Consider the following 10,220-nt stretch of genomic DNA (forward strand, 5'->3'; position numbering starts at 1 on the left):
AATCCATTCTATATATAACATTTATTAAGATGTATCAAGTGCTGACCAAGTTTATTGTGAAGCAAAAGACACAGAGTCAGGCTATTACTTTCTCTTTCCCTTCAGATATTTCTGAGGTTGTTCTGTAAGGCAAAAAAACGTCCAATGATATGCAATGAATTGTAAAATAAAGCAAAAATTAAAAAGAAAAACCATATACGTTACTCGAGAATCAGTTTTTCTTCTACTTACTTCTTTTCTTTTGTTTATCTTTTGCTCCCTGACATTCCAACAGCTAGTTTTGTTATGGTTGCCTTTGTTTGCTCTGTACCCTCAGGTAAGACAATCTGGCCAGGAATCCTAATCATATTAATGCTCTGCTGATGTTTTCCAAAGAGACCTAATTTGCTATTGTGAACTATATCGCACTAAGCCGATTAGCCTGTTGACATACCAGTTGATTAGTCTGGTCAATAACATCATTAGGTATGATGGGAGACACAAGGAAATGCATACATAGTTTCTATCCTCAAGAAGTATGCAATCCAGTTAGGGAGGCCAAGCATGCACAAACAAAAATTGACTAATATACAAAAGGTTTACAATATGTATCCAGTCAGTTTGATACATAAACTTCAGGCTCTTTTTGGCTTTGTAGAAATCCCTATTGCAAAAAGTCCCCATCTTAAAATGCTTTAGAAATGACCTATAATAATACAAGTGAATTCTGAAAGTTCTCTATCATCCTAAACTAGAGGAGTTATCTGCTGAATCCTAATTAGAGCGCTTGAATAGATACTAACTTAGAGAGGTGACTTTTCTTATACATGGAAATGTACAGAGCTAGGAAATTATTACTGTCCATTTAACATTATAGAAAGGATATTAGGACACATTTTTATTCATTGAATAAAATTAGAAATGGTGGTTAGGTCTTACTGAAATATTATTATATCCATATACATTTGGAGATAAATAAGCCTCTATGGTCCAGTCTGAGAACCTAACCATCATTTATAGCATTGTTTCTAAAAGCATAGTCTATAGATCACTCTCATCAAAATCATCTGCCGTGCTTGTTAAACTGCAAAACGCTGAACTCTAATTCATGTCTACTGAATATAAATATCTTGAGGCAAGGTTCTGGAATCCATATTTCTAATAAGCTCCTTACCTCCAGGTATACACCAAAAATTTAGAACCACATTTAAAGGGTAACCAGGTCTTTATAGAACAATGCATTCCATTCTAAAAATATTCACAATTTTGGATAGAGAGTATTAATAATTGGAGGAGACTTACATTCCCTTCCTAAGACAACTAGTAATGTTTTCTTTCCCATTGCCCTCTTTTATGTCTATTTGTTTTCGTTTTATTGTGGTAAAATGTATATAACATTAAATTTGCCATTTTAACCATTTTAAGTGTACAATTTAGTGGTGTTAATTACATTCACAATGGTGTACAGCCATCACCGTGATCTATTTCCAAAATTTTTCATCATCCCAAATGACAACTCTGTACTCCTTAAGAAATAACTCTCCATACCCTTTTCCAAAAAGCCCTGTAACCTCTAACCTACTTTCTGTTTCTATGAAATTACCTATTCTAGATAGTTCACATATGGGAAATCATACAATATTTGTCCTTTTATGTCTGGCTATTTTCACATAGCATAATGCTTTCAAGGTTCATTCTATTTAGCATGTATCAGAATTGTATTCCTTCTTATGGCTGAATAATAGTGAATTGTATGTTGTCTTAGCTTGGGCTGCCATAATACAATACCATATACTAGGTCGAAGTGGTATTTTACTTATTTTTTTCCCATTGGCATGATTTATTTTTTTTTATTTCAGCATATTATGAGGGTACAGATGTTTAGGTTACGTATGTTGCCCTTGCCCCCTCCTCCCCGCCCAAGTCTGAGTTTCAAGTGTGTCCATCCCTCAGACGGTGTGCATTGCACTCTTTGTGTATGCATATACCCGTCCCCTCCCCCCAATCCCCTCTCCCCCCTGCCCGACATCCAATAGATGTTATTCTTATATGTGCACTCATGTGTTGATCAGTTAATACCAATTTGATGGTGAGTACATGTGGTGCTTGTTTTTCCATTCTTGGGATACTTCACTTAGTAGAATGCGTGAAGTGGTATTTTATTTTGATTTTGATTTGCATTTTCCTAATGACTAATGATGTTGAGCATTTTTCATGTGCTTATCAGCCATTTGTATGTCTTCTTTGGATAAATGTCTGTTCAGTATTTTGCCCATTTCTTAACTGGGTTGTTTGTCTTTTTATTGTTGACATGTAGAAGTTCTTTATATATTCTGGATATTAAATCCTTATCAGATATATGATTTGCAAATATTTTCTCCCATTCTCTGGATTATCTGTTTACTCTCTTGATAGTGCCCTTTCAGATACAACAGTTTTTAGTTTTGATGAAGTTCAATTTATGTATTTTTACTTTTTTGGCCTGCACTTTCGATGTTATATTTAAGAAACGATTGTCAAATCTAAGGTCACATAGATTTGCCCCTATGTTTTCTTCTTAGAATTTTTTATAGTTTTGGCTCTTAAATTGATATCTTTGAGGTAATTTTTGTATATGCTGCAAGGTAAACGTCCAACTTCATTATTTTACATGTGGGTATCCAGTTTTCCTAGCATCATTTGTTAATAAGACTGTTCCTTCATTCATTGAATAGTCTTGAATTCCTTGTTGAAAATCAGTTGGCCATAGGTATATGGGTTTTTTTTCTGGACTCTCAATTCTGTTCCATTTGTATATATGTCTATCCCTAAGACAGTACCACACTGCTTTGATTACTGTAGCTTTGTAATAAATTTTGAAATCAGAAAGTGTGGGTCCTCCAACTTTGTTGTTTTTCAAGATTGTTTTGACTATTCTGGGTCCCTTGAAATTCCATATGAATTTTAAGATGGTTGTTTTCATTTCTGCACAAAAAAAAAATGCCATTGATATTTTATTAAAATTGCAGTGTATCTGTGGATCACTTTGGGTAGAATTATCATCTTAATGATATTAAATCTTACAGTCCATGAATATGGAATGTCTTTCCATTTATTTAGGTCTTTGTTAATTTTTTTCAGTAATTTTTGTAGGTTTCAGTGTACACGTCTTAAGCTTACTTGATAAGCTTATTCCTTAAGTGTTTTATTCTTTTTGGTAATATGGTAAATGATATTGTTTTCTTAATTTCCTTTGTATGTCATTCAATATTAATATATAGAAATACAAGTGATATTTGCATGTTGGTTTTGTATCCTGCAACTTTGCTGAATTTGCTTATTAGCTCTAACAGGTTATTTTGTGGATTCTTTGGGTTTTCTCAATATAATATTTCACCATTTGCAAATGGAGACAGTTTTACTTCTTCCTTTTAACTTGGATAACTTTTGCTTCTATTTCTTACTTAATTGCTCTGATTAGAACTTCCAGTACTATGTTGAACTGAGATGGTAAAAATAAGCATCCTTTTCTTCTTCCTTATCTTAGTAAAAAAGTTTTTAATCTTTGATCATCAAGTGTGTTATCTGAGAGATTGTCATATATGGCCTTTATCAGGTGGAAGAAGTTCCCTTCTATTCTTTGTTTGTTAATTTTTTTTTTTTTTTACAATGAAAGGGTGTTGTATTTTGTCAAATGATTCTTTTACAATAGTTGAGGTGATCATGTAGTTTTTTTCCCCCTTCATTCTATTAATGTGGTGAATTACATTTACTGTTTTTTGTACGTTTAACCACCCTTATATTCCTGGAATGAATCCCATTTGATTCTTTGGTATAATCCATGTAACATGCTGCTGAATTTGGTGTGCTAGTATTTTGATGAGGATTTTTGCACCTATATTCTTAAGGGATATGGGTCTATAGCTTTCCTGTGCTGTCTTTGTTTGGTTTTGGTGTCAGGATAATGCTGGCCTCATAGAATGAATTAGGACATGTTTTCTCCTCTTCAATATTTTGGAGGAATCTGAGAATCATTGGTGTGAATAATTCTTTAAATGTCTGGTAGAATTCACCAGTGAAGCCACCTGGTCCTGGGCTTTTCTTTGTTTGCAGGTTTTGAATTATTAATCCAATCATCTTATTTGTTATAGTTGGCTTATTCGGATTTTCTATTTCTTCTTGATTTAGTCTTAGTAGGTTGTGTGTTTCTAGGAATTTGTTCATTTCATCTAGGCTGTCCAATTTTTTGGCATACAATTGTTCATATATTCTCCTATAGAACCTTTTTATTCCTAAAAGTCAGTAGAAATGTACTTTCTTTTATTTCTTACTTTTAGTAATTTTTCTCTTTTCTTCTTAGTCAATGTAACTAAAGGTTTGTCAATTTTGTTTATCTTTTCAAAGAACCAACTTTACTTAAATTTTCTTTATTGTTTTATATTCTCTGTTTATCTTCATTTAATATTTATTGTTTCTTTTCTTCTGCTACCTTTGGGATTAGTTTGCTCTTTTTCTAGTTCCTTAAATTGTATAGTTAGGTTATTTATTTAAAATAGTACTTCTTTATTGTAGTCATTTATAGCTATAAATTGTCCTCTAAACACTGCTTTAGCTGCATACGTTTTTCTATATTGTTTTTGTTTTCATTCATATCAAGGTATTTTCTAACTTTCCTTGTGATTTCTTATTTGACCCATTGACTATTTAAGTATGTTAATTTTCACATATTTATGATTTTTCCAAGTTTCTTTCTGTTATTTTTTTATTCCATTGGACTCAGAGAAGATACCATGTAAGATGTCAATCTTTTAAAATTTAGGACTTGTTTTGTGACCTAGCATATAGTTTAATCAGGAGAATGTTCCATGTACACTTGATAAAAATGTCTATTCTGCTGTGTTCTGTTAGGTCTAATTAGGTTATAATGTTTTTCAAGTAATTCTTTATTGATCTTCTGCCTAGGTATTCTTTTCATTATTATAAGTGGGCTGCTATAGTTTGAAGGTTTTTGTCCCCTCCAAAATTCATGTTGAAACTTAATCCCCAATGCAACAGTATTAAGGAGTTGATTAAGCCATCAGAGCTCCACCATCATCAATAGATCAGTGCCTTATAAAAGGATTTGAGAGAGAGAGAGAGTTCACACCTTTCATCCCTCCAATCATGTGAGGATACAGAATTCATCCCCTCTGGAGGATGCAGTAATAAGGCACCATTTTGAAAGAAAAGAGCAGCGCTCATCAGACACCAAACCTGCCAGTACCTTGATCTTGGATTTCACAGCCTCCAGAACTGTGAGAAATAAATTTTTACTATTTATAAATTACCTAGTCTGGAGTATTTTGTTATAACAGCACAAATACAGTAGGACATGCTAGACCACACTCAGCTTCCAGCAATTCATCAAAATTACCATTAAAGTAAACCTACCATTTTATGGCTCCAGTGGCTTCTATTCTAGGTAAACAGATCTTGGTTCTGACATTCTGAATTCACCTGTCCCTCCAAATTTGGGAGTTGTGTGTTTTCCCTGTGACTTCAATTCTATGATGTGTGCAAGAAAAGTCTTTGTTTAGCTTTCCCATATTGTAAGGACAGGAGTGATGACTTCCAAGCTCTTTATATGATAAAGCTAAAATCGTGAGTCCTCCTTGGGCCACACTTTACAGATTATTTAATATTTTGCAAATCTAAATTACAAAACGTGTTTACATACATCTAAAAGCAGGTTCAGACCCAATAGCAAATCTCCTCTTACCAGAAGGAATGCTATTCCTAATTTAAAACATCTACTAAAATACAAGGTATGTTTCCACCAATAGCTCTGGGAAATCATAAAGATGGATTCTAATATTTTAGCATTATAGAAATGGTAAGCAAAATTACCTATTTTCTAAGCTTCCACTGTAGTGGAACACAATGTCACATTTTTTTTACACGTTGTTGAATTTGTTTCCTTTTTTTTTTTTTTTAATTTAGGATTCTTGAATCTGCATGAGGTAAATCTAACTTTTCCTGTCTTGGAGTAATAATGTTCAGTTTTGAGACCAATAGAGTACCACATAAATTGTTCGAGGAGCTTTGATTTTTGTACGCTAATGATTTTGTATGAACTAGGGCTTACCTATTCCTTAAACATTTGGTAGAATTCACCTATTAAAAAAAAAAACCTACCTTACGTGGTTGTTATCTTGTCAGGTTTTTTTTTTTTTTCCGAAATATTAAGGGGGTACAAATGTTTTAAGTTACATGGACCACTTTTGTAACACTTGAGTCCTGGCTATAGCTTTGCCCATCACACAAATAGTGTTCATAGTACACATTAGTTAGGATTTTCTCCTCCCATCCCTGCTCCCAATTGATTTGCACTAGGAGTTTTACTTCCCTCTGGGCACGAGAGTGCTCATCAGTTAGTTCCAACTTAATAGTGAGTACATGTGGTGTTTGTTTTTCTATTCCTGAGATATTACACTTAGGAAAATTGTCTTCAGTTTCGTGCAGATTGTTGCAAAAGGTATTACATTATCTTTTGTTATGTCTGAGTAGTACTCCGTGGTATACATATACCACATTTTATGAATCTATTCATGAATTGATGGGCACTTGGGATGATTTCATATCTTTGCAATTGTGAATTGTGCTGCCATAAACATTCGAGTGCATGTATCTTTTTGATGAAAAGACTTCTTTTCCTTTGGGTAAATATCCAATAATGGGATTGCTGGATCTAATGGTAGGTCTACTTTTAGTTCTCTGAGGAATCTCCATACTGTTTTCCATAGAGGTTGTACAAATTTGCAGTGCCACCAACAGTGTAGAAGCGTTCCTTTCTCTCTGCATCCATGCCAGCAACTACTGGTTTTGGACGTTTTAATAAAAGCCATTCTAATGATATAAGGTGATATCTCATTGTGGTTTTAATTTGCATTTCCCTAATGATCAGTGACATTGAATGATGTTTGTATGTTTATTGTCCATTTGTCTAACTTCTTTTGAGAAACTTCTGTTCGTGCCTTTTGCCAATTTTAAATAGAGTTGTTTGTTGTTTTCATGCTGATTTGCTTTAGTTGTTTGTAATTTCTGGTTATTAGCCCTTTATCAGATGTATAGCTTCTGAATATTTTCTCCCATTCTGTAGGTTGTCTATTTTCTCTGTTGATTGTTTCCTTAGCTTTGTGGAAGCTTTTCAGTTTAATCAAATCCCATTTATTTATTTTTACTGTGGCCATGATTGCCACTGGAGACTTACTCATAAGTTTTTTGCCTAGGCTGATATCTAGAAGAGTTTTTTCTATATTTTCCTCTAGAATTCTTATGGTTTCATGCCTTAGATCTAAGTCCTTTATCCATCTTGAATTAATTTTTGTGAGTCATAAGAGGTAGGGGTCCTGTTTCGTTTTTTTGCATGTGGCTATCCAATTTTCCCAGCACCATTTATTGAATAGGGCTTCTATTCCCCAGTGTACGTTGTTGTCTGCTTTGTCAAAGGTCAGTTGGCTGTAAGTAGATGGTTTTATATCTGGATTCTCTGGTTTTTTCCATTGGCCTATGTCTCTATTTTTATACCAATACCATGCTGTTTGGTTACTATAGCTTTGTAGTATATTTTGAAGTCTGGTAATGTGATGCCTCCCAATTTGTTCCTTTTGCTTAATTAAGATTGCTTTGTGTATTTTGGCTCATTTCTGGTCCCAAACATACCTTAGAATTATTTTTCTAGATCTTTGAAATATGACATTGGTATTTTGATTGGAATTGCATTGAATCTGTAAATCACTTTGGGTAGTACGGACATTTTAACAATGCTGATTCTACCGATCCATGAGCATGATATATTTTTCGATTTGTTTATACCATCAGTGATTTCTTTCCTCAGAGTTTCATAGTTCTCCTTGTAGAGATATTTTACCTCCTTGGTTAAGTATATTTCTATGTATTTTATTTTCTTTGTAGCTATTTTGAATGGCATTGAGTCTTTGATTTGACTCTTGGTTTGACTGTTATTAGTATAGAGAAATGCTACTGATTTGTGTACATTCATTTTGTAACCTGAGACTTTGCTCAATTTTTTTTATCAATTCCCAGAGACTCTTGGTGGAATCTTTGGGGTTTTCTAAATACAAGACCATATCACCAGCAAATTACGATAGTTTGACCTCCTCTCTCCTGATTTGAATATCCTTAATACTCTTCTCCTTCCTGATTTCTCTGGCTAAGACTCCCAGCCTTATGTTAAATAGAAGTGGTGACAGTGAGTATCCTTGACTTGTTCCAGTTCTTAATGTGAATACTTTCAACTTTTCCCCATTTAGTATGATGTTGGCTGTGGGTGTTTCATATATGGCTTTTATAATTCTGAGATATGTTCCTTCAGCACCTAGATTGTTGAGAGTTTTTATCATGAAAGGGTGCTGGCTTTTGTCAAATGCTTTTTCTACATCTATTGAGATGATCATATGGTCTTTGTTTTTGCCTTTGTGTGGTGAATCACATTTATTGATTTACATATGTTGAACCATCCTTGCATCTCTGGGATAAATTCCACTTATTCCTGGTGGATTATTTTTCTGATGTGCTGTTGAATTTGGTTTGCTAGTATTATATTTTATTAAGGATTTTTGCATCTCCTTTCATAAGGAACTTTGATCTGTAGTTTTCTTTTTTTGTTGTGTCCTTTTCTGGCTTTGGTATCAAGGTGATACTGGCTTCAGAGAATGAGTTAGGGAGGACTCCCTCCTTCTCAATATTATGGAATAATTTCTGTGTTATGGGTACCAGGACTTCTTTGTAGGTCTGACAGAATTCAGCTGTGAATCCATATGGTCCAGGGCTTTATTTTTCCTTGGGAGGTTTTTAAGTACTGTTTCGATCCCACTATTTATTATTTGTCTGTTCAGAAATTCTTTCTTCCTGGTTGAGTCTTGGGAGGTTGAGCATTTCCAGGAACTTGTCCATTCCCTCTATATTCTCTAGTTTATGCGTGTAGAGATTTAGGTAATATTCATGGATAATATTTTGTACTTCTTTGGTATCAGCTGTAATGTCACCTTTTTCATTACTGATTGAGCTTATTTGGGTACTTTCTCTTCTGTTCATGGTTAATCTAGCAAGAGGTTTGTCAATTTTGTGTATCTTTTCAAAGAACCATCTTTTTCTTTTGTTAATCTTTTGTATTGATTTTTGCTTTCTAATTCATTTAGTTCTGCTCTGTCATTTGTTATTTCCTTTCTTCTGCTGGCTTTGGGCTTTGTTCTTCCTTTTATAGTTCCTTGAGGTGTGACATTAGGTTGTTAATTTTTGATCTTTCTATCTTTTCAATATAGGCATTTAACTCTATGAATTTTCCTCTGAGGAATGTTTTTCCTGTGTCCTGTAGATTTTGACAGCTTGTGTCCTCTTTGTCCTTCAGTTCAAAGAAATTTTTGATTTCCATCTTAATTTCACTCTTGACCCAATAATTGTTCCACAGCAGGTTGTTTAATTTCCATGACTTTGTGTAGGTTTGAGTGTTTCCCTTGTATTGATTTCTAGTCTTATTCCACTGTGGTCTGAGAAGGTACAGGTATGATTTTGAGTTTTTTTAATTTGTTGAGACCTGTTTTGTGACCTAAGATATGATCAATCCTGGAGAGTATCCCATGTGCTGCTCAGAAGAATGTGTATTCTATAGTTTGGGTAGAATGTTCTGTAAATATGTTAGGCCCATGTGATTTAGAGTTTGGTTTAAGTCCATTGTTTTCTTATTTATTTTCTGCTTTGATTTGTCAAGCTCTGATTGTGGGTTGTTGAGGTCCCCAACAATTACGATGGTGCTATTTATTTCTTTGCTTACCTCTAGTAAAATTTGCTTTATGTATCTGGGAGCTTCTGTGTTTGGCACATATATATTTAGGATTGTTATGTCTTGTTGTTGAGTTGCTCCCTTTACCATTATATAATGACCCTCTTTGTCTTTCTTTACTTTTGTTGGCTTAAAGTCAATTTTATCTGACATGAGAATGACTATACCGGCTCTCTTTTGATTTCCATTTGTGTGGAATATTTTTTTCCCATTCTTTCCTGTTGAGCCTGTGTTCATCCTTGCGGTTTAGATGTGTTTAGTGGAGACAGAAGATAATTGGGTTTTGTTTTTTCATCCATTCAGCCAGCCTATGTCTTCTGAGGGGAGCACTCAGTCCATTAACATTAATTGATAGCACTGATATGGGGGAGGTTGGTCTTTTCATCCTGTTGAATAGTCCCTTATTGCTAATTTTTTTACT

This window comes from Propithecus coquereli, unplaced genomic scaffold (assembly GCF_000956105.1).
Source record: "Propithecus coquereli isolate 6110/MARCELLA unplaced genomic scaffold, Pcoq_1.0 Scaffold31, whole genome shotgun sequence".
Lineage (NCBI taxonomy): Eukaryota > Metazoa > Chordata > Mammalia > Primates > Indriidae > Propithecus > Propithecus coquereli.